The following is a 9,771-nucleotide window of genomic DNA, read 5'->3' as shown; positions in this document are numbered from 1 at the left end:
TGTGTGTGTGTGTGTGTGTGTGTGTGTGTGTGTGTGTGTGTGTGTGTGTGTGTGTGTGTGTGTGTGTGTCCTATGCTGGGTTTTTGGTTGTAGCTGGTTGGTCTAAGGGCATATGCAGGCAAGGTTCCTTGAGCAGATGTGAGATATCCTTTATTAGACCAACCGAGTAGTTGGGGAAAAAAGTTTCTTTGCAAGCTTTTGGGAGCGATCCCCCTTCTTCAGGCTTAGGGACTCTCTGCTGGTCGGAGACTCCAAGCTTTAAGTCCCTTCTCAAATTCCTTTGACTAAGGGGAGCAGGAAATTGGAAAGGTTTCTGAGAGGTAACCTTGCTTTCATATGGAGATAGCAAATCCAAGTACGTTGTAAGTGGTGTTTGTCACTGTGCAATGCAACAACATAATGGTTTCTTCTACAACTAAGGAAAATTCTTGAGGACTTTTTGTCCAATACTATAGACTGCATGCAAATTCTTAGACCCCAGCTAGAGTGCATTATGGGTACCTTTAGCATAAAAAACCCATGCATTTGTTTTCCTGAAGGCACCATTCCTTTACAGTATATTTCATGAGCATATATTATGAAGGATCCACATCTGGAAGCAACTGTGATTTTCTGCATGAAGAGCTTGAACATCACAATACAGTTAAATAGAGCCAGTTGTCATGTTGTCATGAGCATTGGCTTGGCTTTTCTTTTCCTTTTCCCTCCTGAATCCTACCAAAAGGCATTGAACTAACTTTTAGTGTATGTATGACATGGGTCTTTGGCAAGCAGATTTAAAAGTGAACTAAATAATGAAAGAATCCAACAAAGAAATAAACACAGAGAAACTGTTTAAGTGGAGTCAGAAACTTAGAAATTCAATATCCTCAGAAAAAGTCACTTGTCTATGAGATAAGGTTTACCCTACTGGTACCATATACCCCAGAAAGAAAATGACCTTATAAGAGAAAAGTTGGGTTTTTTTTAAAGAAATCTTTATATTCATAATTTTATAAATGAATATCCATTATGTTTTTCAGGAGTTCCACTGCATAACACTGTTTAGGAAATATATATATATATAATTATTCTAACCTCTCTTCGAATACACTTTTTATTGCAGAAATGTAGATTAGTGATTCATGCAACGTAGACGGCTGCCAGTAATATTCTACAATAACATCCTACCGAAAACATCTTGTGCTAATACTCAGAAAGATCCGACATGCAAATTGAGTGTTTACCACTAGGCGGCTGCTAGAAAATCTCACAGCTCTTTTGGAAAACGTACACTTACGTGTTTGTACACTTAGGCAAATTAAACGGCAGGTGCTTTGGAAAGCATAGTCTTGCTTTGAGTAGTCCTCAAAATTTCTAGAAGATTACACCTCACTGCATTTATTCTGGTATAATTCATTGTCCACAATTGCTGACATTATGTTCCCTTTAGAGTTTTCTGCCCATATTCCAGGCTACAGGGTGTCTACTTATCGATATGTGCATTTAACCGTCGCCAAGTCAGCTTAATCACAACATCAGACATGGTTTCCATAGCTACTTCTTTGAAAAGGACTCACGTTTCCAGATAATAAATAAGACTCGAGCTGGGGTTATGGTGTACAAGAATAATTTTATTTCACAATGCTTTGCAATTGGTTGCATAGATAATCATGTGTCACGATGAGAGCGGAGCTTAAGTGGAAGTTAATTTATTGTACAAGAGCATGGGCACATTCGAAAGCTTGAGTTTCCTTGCCCCATGCAAATTAAAGGAGATGATATTTATTCTTCCGACTGAAGGGGACATTTTCCAACACATTTAAATGATTTAGAAACATGGGTTTGGGCTCCAAAATCACACAGGCGCTTTTGAGAATCATTTACTAAGAGCCAGGCTTTAATTCACTTCTTTATACTTAAGTTATATTTTCAACACTCAGCGTAGGAATGAATGTACTTTTGGTGTCGTTATCTCTACCCTACAGCCTGCGCTGCAAACAGAAAGATAGATCTTTCTTCCAATGTCATTCAAAGGATAAATACATAGACCACAAAGAGCAAATAAATTCCTTGGGGGAAGGGGAGGAAAGCAGACACAGATTTCAGGTTCCGATGCTTAAACTGCTTAACAAGCATTTGGCGAATAAGAGAGTTAATCCATGTCTTCTTGATGCTGTTGTTTATGTTGGATCACTGCCTAGAGGCATTCAAGAGAAATGGCTAAAGTGGTGTTGAGAGCAAAAAGCTTGCAACTGGTTTGTAACACCAGAGAAAAAAAAACATGGAGGGGTTGAAAAAGTGCCAGCCCATTTTCCATTAGTACAGGAATACATATATATGGGGTTGAAAAATCAGAGCAGTGAATCTGAAGACACGTAATACGCTTTACTGCTCCCCACGGAGGGAAAGGCAAAACCTACTATTCATTAAGCCAGCAATCCCTATTACACAACTAAATAATAAATCAGTGTGGGAATGAGGGTCCCATACTGGCTCCATGCATCTCACAAGCGCCATCTAGCGAGAGCTGGTCAACAAAGAGAAGCTTTACTTCTCTCGTATTTGTTTTGTTCAGTGCTTAAGCAACAGGCCCTTGTGCATATCAATAGATTATCTCAGGCTTAGAGCCTACAGGAGATTTGGGTGTTTAAATGCATGATGGCTATTCTTGCACTAAAGATAAATGATGAAAATATTATTTAATCATATTTTCCTGGTATACTCAAATGTTCTTCCACATCATTTGATGAATAACTGTGAAAGATATCCTTTTCTCAGTTGTAAATATGAACACTAATGGCACACATAGATGCATGTAAAAGTATCTAGAAAAATGGATTTAGAAAGATGGATCTCTTGAGGTAAGAAAAATAATAGAAACCTGTCAGAAAAAGACACAAAGTATTAATAGAAAAGCTAAATGGGATTAAACAATTCTGTATGCTCTGAAAGATATATGATCTATAAAATCACTTGCCACAAAAATGATCAAAGCAATTTCAGTTTAACTATGCTGTGCATTTTCTCAGGAATGAACTGAAGTGTTTAAAAGATGGTGATGCAAATAATATTGCTTGTTTTATATCCCTGTAATCACTTCAATATAGAACTCAGTTCCAAATAATATGGAGCAGGAAAAAAAAATTAACTGTAAAAGGGATTTTCTGACAGACAAAAAGACACCTGGCTTCTGTACTCCAAATATATTTGGAGCAGAAATGAAGCTGCAAGGTGCCAGCCAAATGAGAAGAGCAAACGTAGTCAAGCTGTTTCTGTTATATTCAAAGGGGTAAGGACTGTTTGGATAAGAAATGCTAATATTTAAAGATTAATAACTGATTTACAGATAAAAGAGATAATTGTTAAAAAATTAATAATCATTTGGTTTAAACACTCTATTGTCAGAGTAATTATTGCAGAGTTCTTGGAAGCATACAGGATTGTTGGAAGCATTTTTGTCTACATTAAAATAGATTATATTCCCAACTCACAAATGTGCCAAGGGATTGTTCAGGATGTGTCCTGGAGTGAGTGGGTTATCCTGACTTCATAGATGGTAGACTTGGATTTGGTAAATAAATTAGAGCTCCATAGAATAGACAGATAAATTGCTGTATTTTGGACACCAGGATCACAGTTCAGGAGAGGAAGGAAAAACCTGGGTGTGCTAGTGACCAACGTGATGCAGCCATGATGAAGGCAAATGTCATTCAAGATATATCAGGTAATAAGGCATATCTTACCAGTTGTGATAAGGAAGTAGCACTATCACTGTGCATGGTATCATCTGAAACATTGTATACAGTTTTGTTACTGAGGTTCAAGAAAAAATAGTTCCTATTAAAACAGAGAAAGTGCTCCTAGAGGACTGGGGATCCTGTTATATGAGAACAGATTCAACAAGCCTGGCCTGTTTGGAGTAGCAGATCACAAGATAAGTTTCTTTATCCTGTTCAGAATGAATCTGCAGGCCTAAATCAGCACAAGTGATGGTGCTGCAATGATGACCTTGCAGGAGGCCTGACTCTACTAGTGAGGATGGTAGATAAGAGCTGACTTTTGCAGGGATACCCAATCAGAGCAGCAGCACCAGAAAAAATAGTCTGACTTCATAGGGCCACATTGGGCAGGGGTCCCAGAGCTGAATTCATAGTACCTACCTCTCCAGTGAATAGAAGCAGGTATCACAGAACTGGACCATGCAGCTGCAATATGATTAAACATTTCACTCTGAGCTGAAGGAAATTGACAGAGAAGAGCTAGCCCTGGAATCAAACCTATAAATCAAGGTACAAATGGGCAGTTTGTGAAGGGACTGAAAGTTCTGGATCTCCATAAGCCAGACAGCTTGTAATTGCAACTATGAAGTTGACCAAACTCCTGATTTAGGTTTTAGAATCATAGAAAAGTAGGGTGGGAAGGGATCTCAGGAAGTCATCTAGTCCAACCACTTGTTCAAGGCAGAAACACCACTATCTAAACTGTCCCATGCAAGACCTTATCTAACCTATTCCTAAAACTAAACAATCAACCCTGTTGCACAACTACAAGGCACAAGGGTTTTTTAATGTAAATATATCTCAAATATGCACATTTCTTTTGGTTGCTTTTCCTTTTTCTTCAAATGAAAAATCATTTTTGTGGCTCCATTTTTCAGAGTCCTGCTGGGCACCTACAAGATGGGAAAAATCACCTGCAAACAAACCAGGTTTAGGGGTGAAAGTGGGTTCTGGTCTCTCCTCCAAGGATTGTTTATGCATTTTTATAGTTTAGGTTAAACTGTCATTGGCCAAAAAATATAGAATCCTTGAAGGAGAGAGTGGAATCCAAGACTCTGACCTCGAACCTGAGTATCTAAGCACTGCCTAAGCCAGTGATATCCAACCTTTTTGCCTCCTGGTTCCTCTGTGAATCAGACCTACCCAGCGGGCCCAATCCAGCATGCGAGGCAGGTATAGCAGAGCCCAATCTGGCCACATGCATGGGGTGGGGGCAGCCCAACCCTGCTTCAGACGTGTGGGGAGGAAGCATGGCCTGGCCCCAACTCTGCCATGTGGGGGTTGGGAAGGGAACATGTGGGCAGGGGAAGGGGAGTGGTTCAGCCCCAATCTGGCTACATGGGGGTTGGGAATGTGGCAGCAAGGGATGAGATAGTTGAATGCCCTGGCTCCATGAGCCAGATTTGGCCCATGGGCTGGGGGTTGAGCATCTGTGAGCTAAGCTATAGAGCCAGGCTGTCTCTCACAGTTTCTGTTTCTGACCTGATGAGCATTGCATTCCTTTCTTCACCATGGCCCATAGCTCTAGGTGTTTAGGACATCTTCTTGGGAGGTGAAGCTGTGTTTTGTACCAGCACAGCCTGTGGAGAACCTATCATGTTCTGCATAAGTGTCCTAATTTGAAGCCATTTATTAATAAGGCAGTGATAGTGCTACCTTCTTCCGGCTGTGTTTTTAAAAATAAAGCAGCCATGACTGCATTTTGTGAGAATCCCTATGCTGAGTGTTAAGGCATGCTCTGAGAATACTTTCTATATTAGGCCCTTCATGGGATTTGGCATGACTGACTGCTTTCAAGACCCCCGTGTTGCTTAGGTGGGAGCTAGATGCTTAGCTACTAAGGGCAGTTCTGGGCTTGCTGGGTTAAGTTGTCTGTACTTAGTGAGTTTAAGTCCCTCCATAGTTAGACAAATGCTGAGCAAGGGGATCATTTTGTGCCTAAAACTCAAATATATTCTCCTTTATGTAAATTGAGGCCCTGCTAGTCATTCATATTAAAGCTGGGTAGAAACTAGCTATAGAGTTATTACACATTTTCAAGCACTAACTGTATAGCTCATTGGCACTTTTTATATCTGGAGAGTCAGTTTTATTGTGTAATTATTTTGTGCCTGTGGCCGGTCTTACTTTGCATGTGTGGCCATGTAACAAGGTGCAGGGCTCAGGGGCAGGGGCCCAGATGCAGAGGACTAAAGGTTAAAAGTCTGCCTTCCTAGGAGCACTAGGCCAGCTGCCAGGGATGATAGACTGGCCCTGGAGGAAGTTAAAATCTCCCAAAGAGATGATGTTGGGGACAAGGGACGCTAAGAAGAAAGGCAACAGTGCAACACTATGGTGAAGTCCTTGTCCTGGATAGGAGAGGCAGGGGGTGATTTTGTTGTTATCTTGTTATTCTGTTTAGTTTGAGGTAGGAAGGCTGGCTCCTGGGATGGTATAAAGGAGGTACAATCCACTAAAGACCAGTCTAAATTTATTTTGTGATTAACCAATGAATTGCATAATGTATGTAACATATAGCAGAGGCCTGACACTTTTTTTGGATTTGGCCTCAAATGAAGATGAACACAGTAGCAGTACCCTAAATCCCTCCTGGGCATAGCAGAAAACCAACAGAAAACCGATGTTTGCTGGAGTACTGATTTGACACCATTTCTCAGAAACATAAATTCTTATTATGGACCTAATCCAATGCCATTTCAATAAACACAGGTCCTTCCATTAAGATCAGCTAGGTCAGGACTATTTAGCAACCTACACAAAATCACTTCTTACATTCATTCCAGTTGTATTCACAAATGTTCTCACAGTAAAATCTGAGCAAACCTGGCAAGCTAGGTTTTCATTTTCTCTTGCTCTCTCTTTTTCTCATAAAACAAACACATAGTAGTTTTCTCGAGAAAATATTTTGACATTAGAGATGATGCACGAATTGTGAAGTTTGATTGTTTAAGCTATAATAGATAGCTATCATTGCAATAATAGTCGATTCTAAGACATATGCCGTGCAGTATTATTTTGCATTCTGCATCTCTTTATGCAAAATATATTTTCATTGTGGGATCTCTATTTCCATTAAAATTAAATATATTATGACCTGGTGTAATGACTATTGGGTATTAAGTCTAATGTTAATGTAGGGACAAATGGTCATCATCTGCAAAAAAAAACCTATTAAAACCCATTAAAGGATAGATTTCTGTAAAAGGATGGTTTTCATCTATTAAAGGATAGATTTTATGTTATAAAAAGGCATACTTCAGTTTCCCTACTGTGGCTTTTTAAGCATCTCTATCTAAACATGCCATTAATACTACAGAAACATTTTTCTTGAGTACACTAAAAATGGGTTTTCACTGACAACATATATTCTAAAGGGAGTATATATGAATATAAAAGTATTAATGATATTAAAGTGTAATCTAGCATGTTCAGCTAATTCTATAAGGTGGATGTATGAGCATTAAAATTTTGTTATGTGCATGAACATCAAACTCTACCTGCATTTTTGTGCAGAAAACTTATAGTTTTTTATATATTTTAAAAAGATATATAGATCACTTAAAGTTTAATATTTGATCAGAAAAGTTCAATATTTTATCCAAAAATACATAAAGCAGTGAGGTATGCTTATTTTTCAGTTCATGCATCTGAATTACATGTGAGTTATTGTTATGCCTGACATGACCATATAACTTAAAATGTATATATAAATCTCCAAATATTGACACTATTACTACAACTTCACATGCAAATCAATGCAAAAAAGTTAAACTTTAGTATACATAAGGCTTAAATAAAACTAATACTCATCAGATGCCAGTTGGGGGGCAGATTTTTTTTCCCAACAGACCACTGAGATTCTTTATAAAGGTGATACCAATTCAGTACCTTGAAAGGTCTTTGAATGACTATTCACAGCACAAAGCATACAGAAAATTGGAGAGATCTAAATAGCCGTGATCCTTCTATCATGTATGCCTCTTTTTGTTCCATCCCTCATACTCTTTTTGAAGTGCAAATAGGTTTTGGAATAGGTGCAACCCCTCTCCACACATGATTTATCTCATTATTTCTGCAGCTCAGAGAAAAGGGAGTAGTAGTCCTGCTATTCTTAAGATAGTTGAGCAGAAGATTTGTAGCAGGGAATTTGCTATGCTCTTTGATAATCAAAGAAAAACTGTTATCAGAGTTCTCCAACATTTTAGAAGTTCAAGCCCTACCTCACTACAATTTCTGGAAAGAAAAACAAACTGGATAAAAGTAGTTCACTCAGTGAAAGACCCTAGAAGAGGCAGGAAGCTATCAGTCAAGAAGGCCTCAGACACTGTGGAAGATGATCACATGGGATTTCATGTGTACATTTTACTTTCCTATGAAGAAATTCTAAAACCAACATAAAAAAGGCTGGAAAACACAAATCCAGGATATGAAAATTTTTGGGTGCTACCAGCTAGGAGCTGCTAATGGAATTAGAGTTACAGGAAAAGGAAGGAGAAGGAAACCTGAAAGTTGAACAGCATGTGCAAGAGAGTGATAAAAATAACCTATGGGGATAACATATGTAGAACAGAGTAAAACATAGAATCATGCAAGCCATGCAGACAGAAGAGAGAAACAAGACAGCAGGAATGTATGAGGATGTAAGTAGGATACTACAAAGTAGGAAAGGGATGGAGTGTAATAGAAGGAGAAATAATTGTAAACAAAGCAGACAAGCTTCTCTGGGAAAATTAAGTTTCTGCTGGAGAAAGTATGTGGAAGGATCAGGAAATGACACAGCAAGGAATTGTGCAGTGTTTTTTAGTGACAGGTGGACTATAAAGCTGACAAAGGTATGGAGTTAGAATTTTTTTCAAGGATGTAAGGAGAATATGGAGTCAAGAGTAAAATGGGATGGGATAACTTAGAGAGGGGATAAGGGCAGTGCTATTTTGGGTCACATAGCATCTTGCCCTAAAACTCTCCTTGTCACTTGCTCTTCAAAACTCACTCTGATATATTTGAATATGAAATCTTGTGTTATCCCTATATTTACCACTGTGAGCTGGTCAAAACATGTCCTTCATGCATTTAGGTATTATTCAAATAATAAATACTTGCATAATTATTTAAAGACACAAAGTTATTGTTTCACTGAATATATAATCTTATAACTAAAGCTTTGTAAGGTGTATGATTTCTGCTTTGTTTTCATTTAGAAGTGCCTCCTACATTTAAATTATCTACTAACAACAGACCATTAAAAACAATAAATGTTTTATTTAAAATTACAGCAATCTATTAGTTGTCTTCATGGAAACAAGTGTCAGGGCTTTACAAATTTTCACTCTGCATTAAAAGTCTTTTTTGTAGCCATCCATAATGGTAATAAATACCACCCAAATAAAATTTATATTGAACAAGAGACTTGATGGATCATTTGCTTTGTAAACTAAAAACATTAAGATTCGATCTTGAATCAGAAAAGAAGGGAGCTGCACATTTTTTCCACACATGCATAAACACTGTCAATAGACCTGAGAAATAATAATAATGTTAGTTGCATTTGATCTAAATAATTAAGTCCTAGGAACAAGTTATTGCTGTGAAATGGTTGTTCACTGAAGCACATAGAATTGTTGAAAGCTTTATTGTCTATATTAAAGTAGATTATATTCCAGAACTCACAAATGTGCCAAGGAATTGTACAGGATGTGTCCTGGATGAGTGGTTTATCCTGATTTTATTTGGATTTGGATTTGGATTTGGATTTGGACTTGGATTTGGTAGGGAAATTAAGGTTCCATAGGCTGGACAGAGGAACTGCTGTGTTTTGGACACCCAGATCTGAGCTCAGGAGAGGGAGGAAAAACCCGGGGATGAATCTACACGTCCTTTACTGCTGAATAGACTAATTAGTTCCACAGTAAAGTGTCATCATCTACATGTGCGCTTATATTAGGGTGCAGTAAATTACTCAACTTTGCTGTAAGATAGTATTGTCAGAAACACTTTACTATAGAGCTAATAC

This window comes from Gavialis gangeticus, unplaced genomic scaffold (genome assembly GCF_001723915.1).
Source record: "Gavialis gangeticus isolate Ggan-Ray unplaced genomic scaffold, GavGan_comp1, whole genome shotgun sequence".
Lineage (NCBI taxonomy): Eukaryota > Metazoa > Chordata > Crocodylia > Gavialidae > Gavialis > Gavialis gangeticus.
Note: the sequence above shows the minus strand (reverse complement) of the source record.